Genomic DNA, 14,698 nt, shown 5'->3' on the forward strand with positions numbered 1-14,698 from the left:
ATCTCTTACCAATGTTCTTCTCAATAATAAAGTTGCACCACAGGATACAACCTGCCAGAACATGAGTCTCAGCCCATTTGGTCTTTAACAAAGCCTCATGCAGGCAACTGTTCTTCAGCAGTGGTCCTGTAGTCCATGAGGACCTGAACATAAGCAGAGGAGTTGAGTGTTAACGGAACTGGAGACACAATGTACTCTGCAGAGCTCAAGAGCTGGCCTGACTGCCAGACAGGGCTGATTAGTCTGGCTGGAACCAGCAGTGAGGTGGCCTTTGTTCCCCTCTAGTATTAAGACAACCTACAGCCATGTTCAATCTGCCATTGATCTGAAGTTTGTGAAGTTCAATGCAAAGTTGTTGGTGAAGATTGAAGATCTTGATTGAAGATTACTGACAGGAAAAGCTGGTATAGCCAGTGTCCTTAGGGTGAGTAGATGCATAGTTATACAAATGAATGGTATTTTTGTACCAGTTATGCTATCAGAATTGCTATATGCTAACCCATGAGCAGGTATCCATTAATGCTCTGCAGACACAAGACACATTCCATTGATTAAAATGAGTTGCAGCACAAAAGCAGAGTGCAGGACCCATTTTTCCAAGAAGCTGAGAGATCATAAATGATTAGCAGCTGCAATAATTAACAGTGTTAGCTCTTTAGGACCACAATCAAACATTCACTCAAGCCTTGAGGATCCACTGAGTTGGTACAGTTAGGGCAGAACAGGCTGTGCAAGGAGTGCTGCATGGGGAGTCGGATCAGCAGCCTGTTTCTTACTCCTGGGCTCCAAAGGAGGAGCAATGTTACTCACTCTTTTGGTATTGTTCAGATCAGTGTTTGCCATTGACAGACACCTTTGTTGTTTTGTCCCACAGGTTAGTGGGGAAAAGCCTAAGAGGATACTCAGTTTGGAGCAGCTAATTTTAGAGTAATTGGTTTCACAAAAGTAATGAAAAGCAAACTTCTTTATTAACTTCTGAATTCCACCAAAATTCATATTTTAAGTAGTTGATACTGAAACTATGCATAGGAATTTCATTAACTTTTTCTGAAGCTTTAGCTCAAGTTATTCTCCACCTAAAACTTTGTCCTCAAAATAAATAAAAAGTCTCCTGCACTTTGCAGAATCACTATAAAATGTTTTTAAAAGGAAGTGGCATGTTGATAAATGCATGTGATTCAAATTCTTTACATACTCAACTGAAGTTTTTCTTAATAAGCACTTTTCCATAGAATGAAAATGTTTAGACGAAAATTAACCAGGAAGACCATGGAGTAAAAATTAACAGCATTTGTCTAAATCATTTATTACAGGAAGGGAAAACCTAGCTTAAGATTTAGAGGATTGAATCCACCTTTACTGTGCCAATGAAAAGAATAAACACAAAATAAGAATATCAATACTATGGCTCGGAAAGCAGAATTTGGTCCACAGCTCCACTGCCTGTTAGTTTTTTTGTCCATGACACACATTCTTGAGGTGGGTTGACTTTATTCCAATTTTAGGACATTTTAGAATCACTTCCTACTTTCTACAAGCATGAGCTTGGCAGGTGCAAAGCAGAAAAGAATGAGCTCAAAGACCTATTCTCTGCTACGAGGCATGAAACTTTACAAGAGACACCAGACTTAGGAACGCCAGATGCCTGTCTAAATAATTGACAACTGCAATGAAGTGAGGGCAAAAGTCATTCCCAACTAGACTATATTTAAAACTGCTAACCTGAGAAGGATTCATAGTCTAGAGAAAGTCTGATATTCATCTTAAAAACCCTGCTGTGTGTTTCCAAGTTCAGTCATTGGCTGTGGAACAACTTTAAATAAGAGATTTACTGAGCCAGCTACTGCACAAAACTGGCTATATGGAAAGTTACACTGTACTAATGAAAACACAGTACCCTATGTCACATGATGGCAAAGCTGATAGAGAAACCATCTGCAGTCACACAAAACTTCTAGCTGGACTTACACATTGACAGAATTAGTGTCATTTTTATTTGAGGTTGTGATTTGCTCAGAAATCAATCAAGAGCGAGATTAGCTGAGGACGTAATGTTAAATTACAGTCAATACATAGGCAGATGGAACAAGACCACAAGATCCAAAGGATCTGGTGGTTGTATGCCAAACTGCTAAATGGGCACCAAGTTCAAAGGCCAAATTCTTCCCATTCTGAGCATGCCCTGCTTCTGCCAAAGTTGGTGGGAGCAGCATGTCTACGCTGCAAGGCAGAGTGTTTGACAAAGATAAATTTCTGCAAAGAAATCTTTCTTGTGTTATTTACACGCATTGTTTGGTACTGTGGGTTTTGTATTGTTTTGGGGGTTTTTATTGTTGTTGTTTTGTTGGGTTTTGTTTGTTTGTTTGTTTTTGTTTTTGTTTTTGTTTTTGTTTTTGTTTTTGTTTTTGTTTTTGTTTTTTAAAGACTGCAAAGCTGTGGAATGTTGAGAAAAGAGATATTGAATGAAATCCTGGTTTCACTAAAGTCATTGGGAAAATTCCTATTGACTTCCCCAGGGTCAGCTTCGCTCTACAGTACAGTCCCTTGTATATTCTTGCTTGGTGACACCCAAATAAAATGTGCTTTGCTTACAAATCAAAGCATTTTTTAGAAGCTGTTAGCTCTTTCAGCTCAGCATGGTAGATGAAATACAAGCTGTGCTCTTCTCTGCATCTCTTATTATTACCTGTCATAAAGAATCCACAATTAGGGTTTAGCTGGCAATTTTGCTGCTGATACACAAGGCAGATAAAAATCCAGATTGTTCTTCTAAATCTGTTTCAGCTCCACACTACTGATACAATAGATTGTGGTAGTGAAACAGTAAGCAAATATTTACCTTGACCTACACCACCAGGTAAGAAGTCCAATGAAATAGGTGGGATGGACTCCTGAACAGTAGAAAATTAATATACTCCACAATGTTGCTGTCCCTGAATTTTTAAAATCTTCCATTTGGCTTACTGCAGCAGCTATTTCAGTGTATCATATCTTCTCAGACATTTTTGAATTGGGACAGGAGGATCAAATCTCTGAGAGCTGACACCAGCTCCAGCAGACACACAGAGGAAGAAGCTGAAAAATGAAAGCATTTTTTCAAACAAATGTGACTTTAAGCATGAAAGAGCAGTATTCAGTACCACAATATTAGTATTTCTAAAATACCACAGTAATCTGTTGAAAGACTTTTACCTACTATGGAGAGAGAAATGAAGGATGAGAGAGAATAAGTAGGAATGAGTAGGGAACAAGATATGATGTTCTGAGTATGAAGAAGACTATTTTCTCTTTTGCAGATTGACCAGTGGAGCAGGAAATATCTTGTACCTGACTTGGGACTTTAAGTAAGGCAATTTCTTTTTGTGCGGAAAACTAGTTTTCAAGTTGTATGAAGAATAGACAAGCTAGTTGGCCTAAACCTTAATCTCTACACCTGGGGAACAAAACCAGTGCGATAACTTGTGAAGGGTATAAGAAACCCTGCCTTTTTTGAAAGATTTTTTTTTTTTGAAGAAATGCTCCTAACTTGATTTCTGTCCTGTTGGAACAAAAATAAAATATTTTTCTTTGTCACAGAGCAGCATCATCAAGTTAACAGTTATTATTATATAGAGAGTAATTTCACATTAAGCCACAAAAAAAATGGAAAACAAAAAAGACTAAGAGGAAATAAAACAAATATGTAATTTTTGTTTAATTAAAAATGTTACCAAAACAAAGTTCTTCCTATGGAGTTAATATTTTCTCAAAGGAATGGTTCCTTTGAATTTGTTTGACCCTAACTATTTATAGACATTGTTTGTTCTCCTCTTGGGTTTTTTTGCATTACTGTTCAAATAATTTCAAACTGTAATTTATGCTTGTATGGCAACACAATGGTTGAAGCTAGTGACATCTATTAAAATAGCCTGTGTCATAGATTATGCTGCATTTCCCTCATCCGGAGGCATTTTCCTGTGATCTCGTTGAATTAATTTAATTTGAAAAATGTTGTTCTGGACTTAAAGTACAATGAATAATAGTCATTTGTTTTGGAAACTGAAAAACAAGAAATAACTTCAGTGTTTTTTGTTAATGTACTAATAGTTTTGTTTATTTAAATTAAGAAAACTGTATTCCCACGGACACGTTACGAATTCTCAGGACTATGCAGCATTTTCTCTGCCTAGCAGCCAAGATTAATAAAATATAATCTGTGATTAGTTTATTTTAACACACTTTTGTAAGTGGAGAGCAAAGAAATTTAAACAAAAGGCACTGATTTATTTCCAAATAAGGAAAATCCACTTTTGTGTTTCTCCAGTTAGCTGAAGACCTTTATCAACTTGAAACAAGAGGGGAAGTCAAGGCCATGGCCTGTCCTCAAGAGCCCAGGTGGTTCTCATGAAGCATCTCAAAAGGAAACCTTAAAGCCTAAACAGTTGGGGACCTTCCTTTTAATAAGAATGCTCTCCTACTGACAGGCTCTGGGCTGAAGCATCACCATGTCTGTCCATAACCACGCAATATTGTGCCTTGGGCTGGCATGACAGCCAAATCCTATTCATTCAGACCTGGAGTGACAACACTGACTGCTTTCTTCCCTGACAACAAACAGCACTGGAGTGAGGCACAGTGCTGACACATAACAAGAACCAGCCTCTGAGAAAGGGCATGCTCTAAATTAAATCAGACAATAGGAGAAGCACAAGGATTATTTCTGTTGTACAAATGGGAAATGCTATTTTCAGGGAACAACAGATTCTTATTTAATAGACTCAAAACTTAATGGGAAGCAAATATTCTGATTCTAATACATACTTAAATCTCCTTATGCTACTCTGGAAACATAGGTGTTATACATGAGCGTGTGGGGTTGAAATTACCTCATCACAGAAGCATTTCCACTTACTTTTACATCTACTGATGGCCCACTGGTTTCACCTGCATATTCCTGATTTAGTGATATAAGGGAATAGGAAGTATATCTGGATGAGGATTTTTTCTTATTTAACTTCAAATATTACTATGAATTTTGCTTGGTATATCACTACACTTGTAGATTTTAACCTGATGAATGTTTTCTGGTTTGCGGGGGTTCTTTCGAAGTTGTGATGCCTTGGACTGTTTCTTGGGGTTTTTTGGTTTTTTGTGTTTGGCTTGCCATTTTTTTTTTTTTAATTACTATTAAATAGGTAGAGCCACATAAAAATAATTTACCTGTGTTTGCAAACTAAGGAAGATTTCAGTAAAGTGTTTGTTTAGATTGTTGACTTGGGTTAGGTAATCAAAAAAGTGTTTATTCTATTCCATCTGTTGAAACCAGTTGGGGAGGTGTTTTCTTTATCTCTTGTAACTCCAGGGGAGAGGGGCGGGTGCTTTCTGATAATGGGCCAGCTGTTAAAACTGGGTGGGGCAGTGTTCCTTATCTCTTCCACCACCCATCCTCCCTCCAGGGGAATATCTTCTGTTAATGGGCCATTAAGGCTCACCAATGACATGACACATTACATCATCCTATTGTGAGATGTTCCACCTAGTGAGGAGAGCCAAACCATTCCTACCTAGATTAAAACAGATGTAGGAACACCAGGGATCCAGTGTTCCCACTGGATTCCCGAAGGAAGACCAGACCCACCTCGCCATTAGTGGACCTTTTCTACAGGACCATCTCTACTCCAACAGAACCACATCTGCCACTCCAGGAGAGCTTACTCTGGACTGGTTCCAACACCCTGACCAACAGGGTGTCAAGTTGTATTTCTGACTCTGTCAGGGTTTCTAGGATTTTTGTTTGTTTTGTTTGCTTGATTTTTTTAATGTTTTTTGGTTTCTTTTTGTACAACTACATTTTTATTTTTAATATTCCTAGTAAAGAACTGTTATTCCTATTCCCAAATATATGCCTGATTGCAAATTTATAATAATTTGGAAATGAGGGGGGAACAGTAGTTTACATTCTCCATTCCAAGGGAAAATCTGGCTTTCCCTGGCAGATACCTGTCTTCTTAAACCAAAACAACTGCAAACAAGTAACATCATTTGACTGATAAATTCAAATTATTTGAATGCTTAAACACAGCTATGATATTCTTCTCCATGAAAATTTTCCATCTAAATCAGTAACCAGAAAGAGGAACATTAAATAATTCAAAGCAATGATAAAATAAGTGTAATATAAAATGAACATCATCTGTAAAAACCTGATTTTTTCTTACATCCTCCAAATTCTCTGTCTTGGTTTGTAATCTGTATCTACAGTGCGTGGAACCATAAATAAATTATGAATGACAGGACAATCTTCCAGGGGTGACAATTTTCCCCAAGGCATTGCAGCTCTGAGAAACAGCTGACAAATAAAAAGTTGTGTCTGGTGTGGTAGGAACTGGTAAATTTAGAAACCTTAATTACTCTGGAGTTAAATATGGGTGAGGATGCTTTTATTAACGTCTATTCCTACAGGGTAGATTTTTGGGTGATAATTCAGTGGTTCAGCTCCACTAGATTTAAAATAGAATAATGCACTCAGTGATTAATATGAAGCTTATTTAAGTCTGTAAATAACAGAAATTTATCTTTCTGATTTATGTTGAGTTGCATTTGACCACAATAGCTAGGAACCAAATAAAACATGCTTTTTTAAACAATGTTTTATCTTTTCCTTCCAATTCCCAAATATCATGTAGTAAGCAAAAATCTATGCTGTTATTTCTAGAGTGTTACTGGAGGGAGATGAGGTAGCATGGTGAGAGGAAACATGTTTTCTATTTATTATATTGAAGTGGCCTCTCTTTCTTTCTTCAAAATATTTTTTTCATACAAGCATCTATTTCTGAACTGTTACTGTTTTTATATAGGCATCTTACAAACATGATAAAATTTATACTGTTTTTTAACTCTAATCTTAAAAATAACTTCAAGGTATTTTTATTAATTGTACATACATTTAACGTTTAGTTTTCAAAAGGAAAATATTGTTTAAGAGGCATTTCCTTTAGATTGAGACTTAATGTTTGAGAAAAATATACAGTTCAAACATGTAAAAAAGATTATTCTTGATACACTTGGGAGAAAAGTCTCATATTGAATGTACTAAAAGGGAAACATCCTCAAATGGCTGGCATAAAAATAGTTTCCACTTATTTTTTATGGTAGTTAAAAGAGTCAAAATATGTGAAGCATGACCAGTGATGTCTGTGGGTATGGTTTAGACTGAGAGAGTTTGGAACAAATCTGAGAGAAATCACATTTTCACAAGAGGCAGTCTGTTCAGTCCCAATGGAACAAGAAAGGCAAAACCTAAACAGTTCTGGTGTCCGAGAGATGGCTGAGATTACCTAAGGAAGTGCAATTCCTTCCCTTCTGAAGGTTTGGTGGACCTTGTCTCTCTCAAGAGCACAGTCCCAGCTCTGAAAGGAAATGTCAGTCCCATGAAAATAACCTGCTCCCTTCCAGCAGAAACAGTGAAACAATTGGTGAAGGTCTTTTAAATACACATTTCTTAGGTTACCATTATCTTATTTAAGGACATTTTGATTTTTTCTACACACATACAAACCAACTCTCAAAAATTATTATGCAGAAATCAGCAATTTTTAAAGTAGTTTAGTGTAATTATCATATATAATAGACAATGCCAAAAATGTATTAGGAATACATATTGGGGAATGACCTTTGAATCAGAAACCAAAAGAGCTCTGTGCTCACTTTTTCAAGCGAGAAAGCACCAAGCAGAAGTGAAAATACTAGCATAATACGACCGTTAGAAATAATTACGAAATCAGTCTTTACTATTAGCTAGAACTCACTGTTCTGCTGGTTATGAAGGTATCAGATCTTTTTGATTGTTCAACTACAGTAATTGCTGTCAGATGGATGCAATTTTTAGGTCATTATTTGTAATCCTTCCCGTGTCCTCAGTACTTTATCTTGAAACAATTGCAATTAATATGTTCCTCAGCAGTTTTTTGCTGAGATACATTCTTTTCTTGCTCACCCAAGATAAAACACTACTAAATTAATCATTGTACAATTCAGCTAAGGAACATAGCTTTGTTGATGTGCTGTTGTTTTTAACATTTAATTAGAAGGAGTCAGAGAGCTGATTAGCTGATACTGTACTCAGTATGATAGCACAGATCATTAAGAGTCAGAGGCAAACCAAAGCTCACTATCTTGTCTCACCATGTGCAGAGTACTTACCTGAGTAGGCAGAGCTCTTCTGGCATGAAGTATATCAGTACTTAGGTGAAAGAAGGTTTTGCCTATGAAACCTGGTATTGTCAGATATGTTTGTGATCTGACCAAAACATGTGGGAACCAAATGCACCAAGGGCAACCAGCAGCCCAGAGGTATATCTCTAAGAATGTTTGCTTCAGATATGCTTGCTTTTCAGAGCCGTAAGGCCAGAATTCTAATTTACAATATTTATCTGTTGTATATATTCTTATAAAGTCCAGATGTGACTTTACCAAGTGAAAGAAAGAGCCAGGGTAACTATGGCTTCTTCCTGCTGTTAGCATTGGCCATTTCTGCATGAGCCCCTAATTCCCTGACACTGTTGTGACTGGACAACTTTTCCAGCCAGACTGGGTCTGCTGCTGCTAAACTGTCAGCGGTCTGCAGATATTACCGGCAAAAAATAATCTGAGCTTTATAGCTGGACTTTAGGTAACACAATTTTAGTCTGCAATATACCCTGTGTTTTTTCAGCTGTAAAAATTGTTTGCAAATGTTCACCAATGAATAGCCATAACCCAGTGATACTAATTTAACTTACAATTTATTCAGTTGTAAGATTTTAATTAACTAGACAAGGAATTGGGTCAGACTACAGATCTTCCATAAAATCATGTGTTACAGTAACTAACAATTTGCTGTGCATAGTCCAAGAAAAACCATGAATTCCAGGCATGTTTACAAATCGCACTTTCAACTCTGTGCCCTCTGAGCTTACTATTTTGGACTCTTTCTTCACTTTCTTTATAAAGTGTGTTTCTAATAAAAATTATTATTACAGTTTGGCAGATAAAAGGGGATGGTGGAGGCATGTATAGTTCAAGGAAAATCTTTTTGTTAACCATTCCTATTTTTGCTTAACACTGAAAAATGTGAATAATTAAACTTTAGTCCCTAAATGCTGCATTTTTGATTTTAGACTGCTAATGAATTTATTTTTTCTGTACTCTACCTTGGACACAAAAATTGTAACAATTGTTTTGCAATGAACAATGCCACAAAAGAAAACCTTGTTTCAAATCTTCTCAAGTAACAGCTCAGATGCCCCATGGTCAAGGACGTTTTTCAATACAGTGTATCTCATCATTAGAAAAAAAATTACTCAGTGGGAGATAAATTCTGATCTAATTAAAAGCGCTGGTGAAGGAGAAAAAAGACACACTCCTTATTCAACAGAAAAACTATCCTGAGAGGCTTTAGATTAGGGTTCTTAATAGGGTTCCTGCCAGCTGTTATCTCTTTCATGACTCATCCAAAAAGTATGAGCAGGCAACAGCTGGACTTGGGGTCTGCCTTTTTCTACAGTGTATTGGATGCCAAAAATGGGAGCAGACACTGGTCCTGAGGTTCTCGAGTGCTAGCTTCTGAGTTAGCACTATTCCTGGTCACTGTAGCCACAAAAATTCCTTTCATGCAGGAGTTATGTAGTCTGTCGGGCCACTTAACATGTGCAGGTCTGTTCTAGCCCTCATTCAGGTTGTGCTCCCATTTAGGCAGATGTGTGCTTCAGGAATCTACATGATGGAACCTGTAATGACTCTGACTCAGCAAATCATATTCAGTGAATATTTAGCTGTACATATGTTAGATTCAGAAAAGAATCTAGACCCTCATTCAGAAAAGTGTTATTCATAAGGGGAAATCTGAACTCATTTGAGTGTCATACTGTATGAAGGCTGATATTCCTAAGATACCTTCTAACCCTATTATTTGAAAGTGCTGCAGCATTTTAAAATACAATGGCAGATCTACAATATACTGAGGTGTTAGACACCTGTTTCACAGCATTTTACGTTTGAAAATGCTTTTTTACAGTCTTAATTATCACCAAATATTTTGACTGCACTCAGATCAGAAGAGTTTAATTAAACCTTGATTTAATGGGCTTCTCTGGAATATGAAACTTACCCCAAAAAGGGAAGGCCAGAGAATGAAAGATGGCAGAATGTCAAAAGATTCATGTTCCTTTTTTATTTTGGATCAGTTTTCCCAAACAGCAGAGTAAATTGGAGGAGGCTCTTGCCAGAAGTGATGACACGAATGTCACTTGAAAACTACTCAGTTCATTGCAGAGGACAAGATGAAAATGAGATGTGTCCAGAAGGTGAAAATGAGATGTGTCCAGAAGATGTGAGTGAGATATTTGTGGCATAGCTAGGAACTGTATCTGGAACTTTTGTGTGTTCATATGTAGTATGGCAGTGCATTACTGAAAAGTGCAATTTCTTCATGGCCTTAGGCAGGTTTCAGAAATGATCTGAACAAAATGATCACTATCTTGGTAGATTTAGTAATTATTGAGTACAATACAAGAAGGCAGTCCACGGCAATGGCTCTTCTCTTTGCCACGCTGCTATATCCTCTACAACTGATCACGGACATCCTCTCTAACACCTCTCCATGGCTCTATAACTTTAGGAGTGGAGCTATGAGATGTACTATAGAGCTGTGGAATAACTTTCTGCAACTGTACAAAGTATGAGTGAGAAAAAAATTTTGTGCCAAGTACTTTTCAATTATGTCATCAGATTATTTCGTGTGAGAGCCAATGCCTTAATGTTTGATCAAAGAAAAACAGTTGCGACCTAACAAGCTTAACAGTCACTTCAGTGACACAGATCCTAGGTCTACTGGGCCTGAACTACTCACTCAGCAGAAAGTTTGTCTGTGTATTGAACTTTGAACAGACAAAATCAATGACACTCTCTCATCTTCTCCTGTACAAGTTTTGCATGGGGTGTTCTTTCCATTTTAGAGCACCAGCACATACTAATTCAGCATATGAACAAACTAAGGAGTAAAATTTACTAAGAATTGATTCTGCACAAAAAAAGAAAAAAATAAGGAAAAGAAAAAAAAAAGGAGTGCTCTAAAGGCTGTTTTGCACACATTTCTATAGATGGGATGCAATAGGTACAGCTGGTTTTAGAATGAAATCAATAGGCAACTCTTCATAGAATCCAAGGCAGAGTGTCACCCCAAACACTTAAAGCTGTTTGTCACAGTACTGGTTTTCCTCGGTTTTGCTTCAGTCAAACTGAATTGAAGGGATCCAGGAGACAAAATAGTGTAAAGCAATAGAATCTGCAGAGTTGGTTGAAAAGATAAGGTATTTGTGAAAAGAAGAGGATTTGCAAGCTACCCTTGAGGCTGAATTTTTCATTTCCCAGAGGATATCCTGGTAGAAGTCATTTGGTCTATGCCAAATATTCCAAGATAGCACAACTGATATGCCTTGGTACTGACCAGAAAATAAATCCATAAGGTAAAAGAGCAATCCAGCTTCCAAGATCAGTCAAAGTTATGTTTATTTGTCCAGAACTGCTACCTTATACCTGCATATTAGTAACTAATATTTAGGGAGTATCTCTCCTTTTGGGCTGCAGCAACTTGTTTCTCATCCTCTAATCAGCCACAGGATGGTGTAGAGTTTCAATTTTATACACAGTTTCCTAGGCTGAATTATATTCAGTGGCCTGAGTTCTGATTTAATGCTATAGGCCAAATTCTTATTCATAAAAAAACTCTTTACAGTATTGTTTTAGAGACACATCTAAAAGGAAATCAGTAGGAAATCAATAAACTGAACCACTTGCACAGAGTGTTCAGAAGTGTTACACAAAGCTAGTAATTTCCAATGGAGAGGCTATAACCTTCTTAGGGTCTCTTGGTCATCAGAGACATGTAAAAGTGACTGAGTATAAATGAATCTTTGTGCTCTGATTTCTACTTCTTCATTGCCAGTGCTATGTCATCCAATTACCCTTCATCCTGCTGTGTGACTAGAATACTTTTTTTTGTCATGAACCATTTTTAAAGTCTCCAATGACAAAAAAGAGAGAAAAAAGTTTTCCTTCAAAGTCAAGAAGAATAAGATTGATGTCTTTTGTTCACGAATCCAACAGTTTAAATTAAAAGATCCAAAGCCCTCATGACTCTAATTAATTTCACTTTGGAGATGGGATTGTAGTGTTTAACTTTCTGCAGTTATAATGAAAACTTGCCTGCATATTGAATGATTTTTTCCTTTTTCTTCCTTTTTTTTTTCCTTTCATGATAATATTTTTGTTATTTGAATCATAAATACAGGAAACATTTCAAAACCAGCCAGCTGAGACAGCAAGCAGTTAAATAATTTAGTGTTGCAAAGACATAAGCATGTGCTGAAATGTATGCATGAATAGTCCAATGTGTAAAGTTAATTGTCTAGATTAGGACATAATGATGATGCAGCATCATAGTACAAATAAACAAAAGTCCATACATGGACGGAGACTATATCTTTTCCTTTTAAAAAGCTAGTGATTAGAAATTTACATTTCCTTCCTGTCTTTATTTGAAAGGGTGCTCCTCCTGAGCGGTTATTAACTCTGGTTGAGGTCTTGCTTAGCTCTTCACCTCTCTGTAGCCTGCTGGTTAGAAAGCAGGCACCCAGGGCACTTCTCCTGCTGTTGGACTCCAGTTTTATATCTCTGTTTTATTAACTGTTTCATGAAGTGATCTCCATCTAGGGCACACTTTTCACAAGGTCTCTTTCCCTCCATCTTTCTGACAGCTTATTTTGACTGAAGTGGAAATGTTACATAAAACAAGCTGTTTATGGAAATCTTATTTCTGTCACATGAGCTCTATTCTGATGTGACAGGCTCTCTATCTGGCTGCAAGCATAAAATATATTAATTATATCTGGAATTATGCAATTCTCCTCTTATCACCACTGGATTTTAAAGACTTGGTAAAATACACTCTGAGCAGTAAAATCATTGCACCTTAGCACACTTCAGCGTTTATAACAATCTGACATAATAAGGATACTGTCATTGCAGAAACACCTTCCTACACCCATGTGGGTACTTGAAAATCTGTGCTTTCTCCATCCTCCTACATAAGCATAGTAGCTTAGGAACTTTTATGCTGTGCCTTGATTTTTAATGATAAGAGATGTCAGGTACCATTTAAAACATAAGAGATGAAAAGGGGCAATTCAGCTAAAACAGAGCTTTCCTTTAGATGTAGTCAACTGTTCTGCTTCTGTGAAGTGGGAAAACTGTGAGAAAGTAGGAAACAGGTAAAGTTTTAAACTAGAAAGCATTACGATCCTATCTTAGGACCTCTTACTCTTACTCTTGCATAAAAAAGCATAAAGTAAGGTGACAGACTTTGATGGCAGTCTACCTCCACTCACCGCAATTCAGTATTGAAGATTTCTACAAATGAGAAGTAAACTCTGGCCTGTAATGGTGGATGCAATCTTCTCAAGTCTATGTAATACTTATTCTCAAAGCACAAGACAGGTTGTGAAGTCCAAAGAAAAATATTCAGTCAGGACCTTGCTAATCTTATGCTCCTGCTACCAAGTTGCACCATGAAATACTGGAGAAGTCTAGACTGCAATTCTGGATTCTGACATCTGAATGTAGGATTTATATACAGGTTAAGAATTGCAGATTTTTTGATAAAAGGAAAGATTTCACATAGGAATAGAAAACCCCTATGTGTATAGAGGAAATAATTAAATCCTGCAGGATGCCAATATTTTTGAATCCTGGTACGGATTTGGGAGATATAATTGTCTATGCAGTTCTTTTGCCCTCTTGTTAAGGTAAATATCCAAACGTTGGTGATCCATATTCAGGAAAGCCAAGGTGCTGGACTGAGTGTCTGTGTGTTACCATGTTGTGCAACACATCTGGATTGTAAAACTGTAGTCAGAGTGGCAAAGCGTCCTCTGTATCTCAGGCACATAATCAAGACTGGTACTAAGCAATCCAGCATGGCTCAAGTAGCAGCCCTGAATCTCTTGCTCTATTTTGCTTTATTGCTTATTTGCTTTGCGACTGATACACTTCTGGCCACTGCGAGTGACAGGAATGGCTACAGAAATCGCCTCTTTTGGCAGTAGGTTTTGCAGAAGACCAGAGTTTTGCAGTGGTGATACACAGCATAGCCCAGCCCTTAGACTAATACAAGAGGAAGACGGGCTTCCTCCTGAATTTTGACAGCAGCACCTGGGAGGAGGGAGGCCTGCGGACCCCCCACTTCGAAAAGGGTCACATCTCAGGCGTCTGACTGCAGCTGGCATCGGCTCCCGCGTCCCGCCGCCAGCCCGGTCGGCGCGGGACGGCGGAGGTGTGCGAGCGCCGTGCCGGGGGAGGACCGGGGAAGGTGCCGTGCCTTGTGGCCCTGGGGCGGGGCTGCCGTGCGCCTTGCCCGTGCATTGGGTTTGGAGTCATACATAAGTATAGCCGGGCTGGGCTCGCCACACTCCTCTACCCCCCGCCCCCCAGCCCTGGAAGAGAAGGGGGAGAGAAACAAGAAGGAGGGGGGGAAAAAAATCCCGGTGAGGTCATTCCAATGAGAACGCAGGAGGAAAGCGGACAAGGTCGACTTTCCCGGCGGAGGCGCAGCCCTTAAGAGCGCGGAGCCGCGCAGCCACCGCCGGCCCGGCACCTTGGAGAGCTCCGCCGCGCCAGGGCCGCG

This window comes from Chamaea fasciata, unplaced genomic scaffold (genome assembly GCF_029207755.1).
Source record: "Chamaea fasciata isolate MVZ Bird 193981 ecotype frontalis unplaced genomic scaffold, bChaFas1.0.hap1 SCAF_1, whole genome shotgun sequence".
Lineage (NCBI taxonomy): Eukaryota > Metazoa > Chordata > Aves > Passeriformes > Sylviidae > Chamaea > Chamaea fasciata.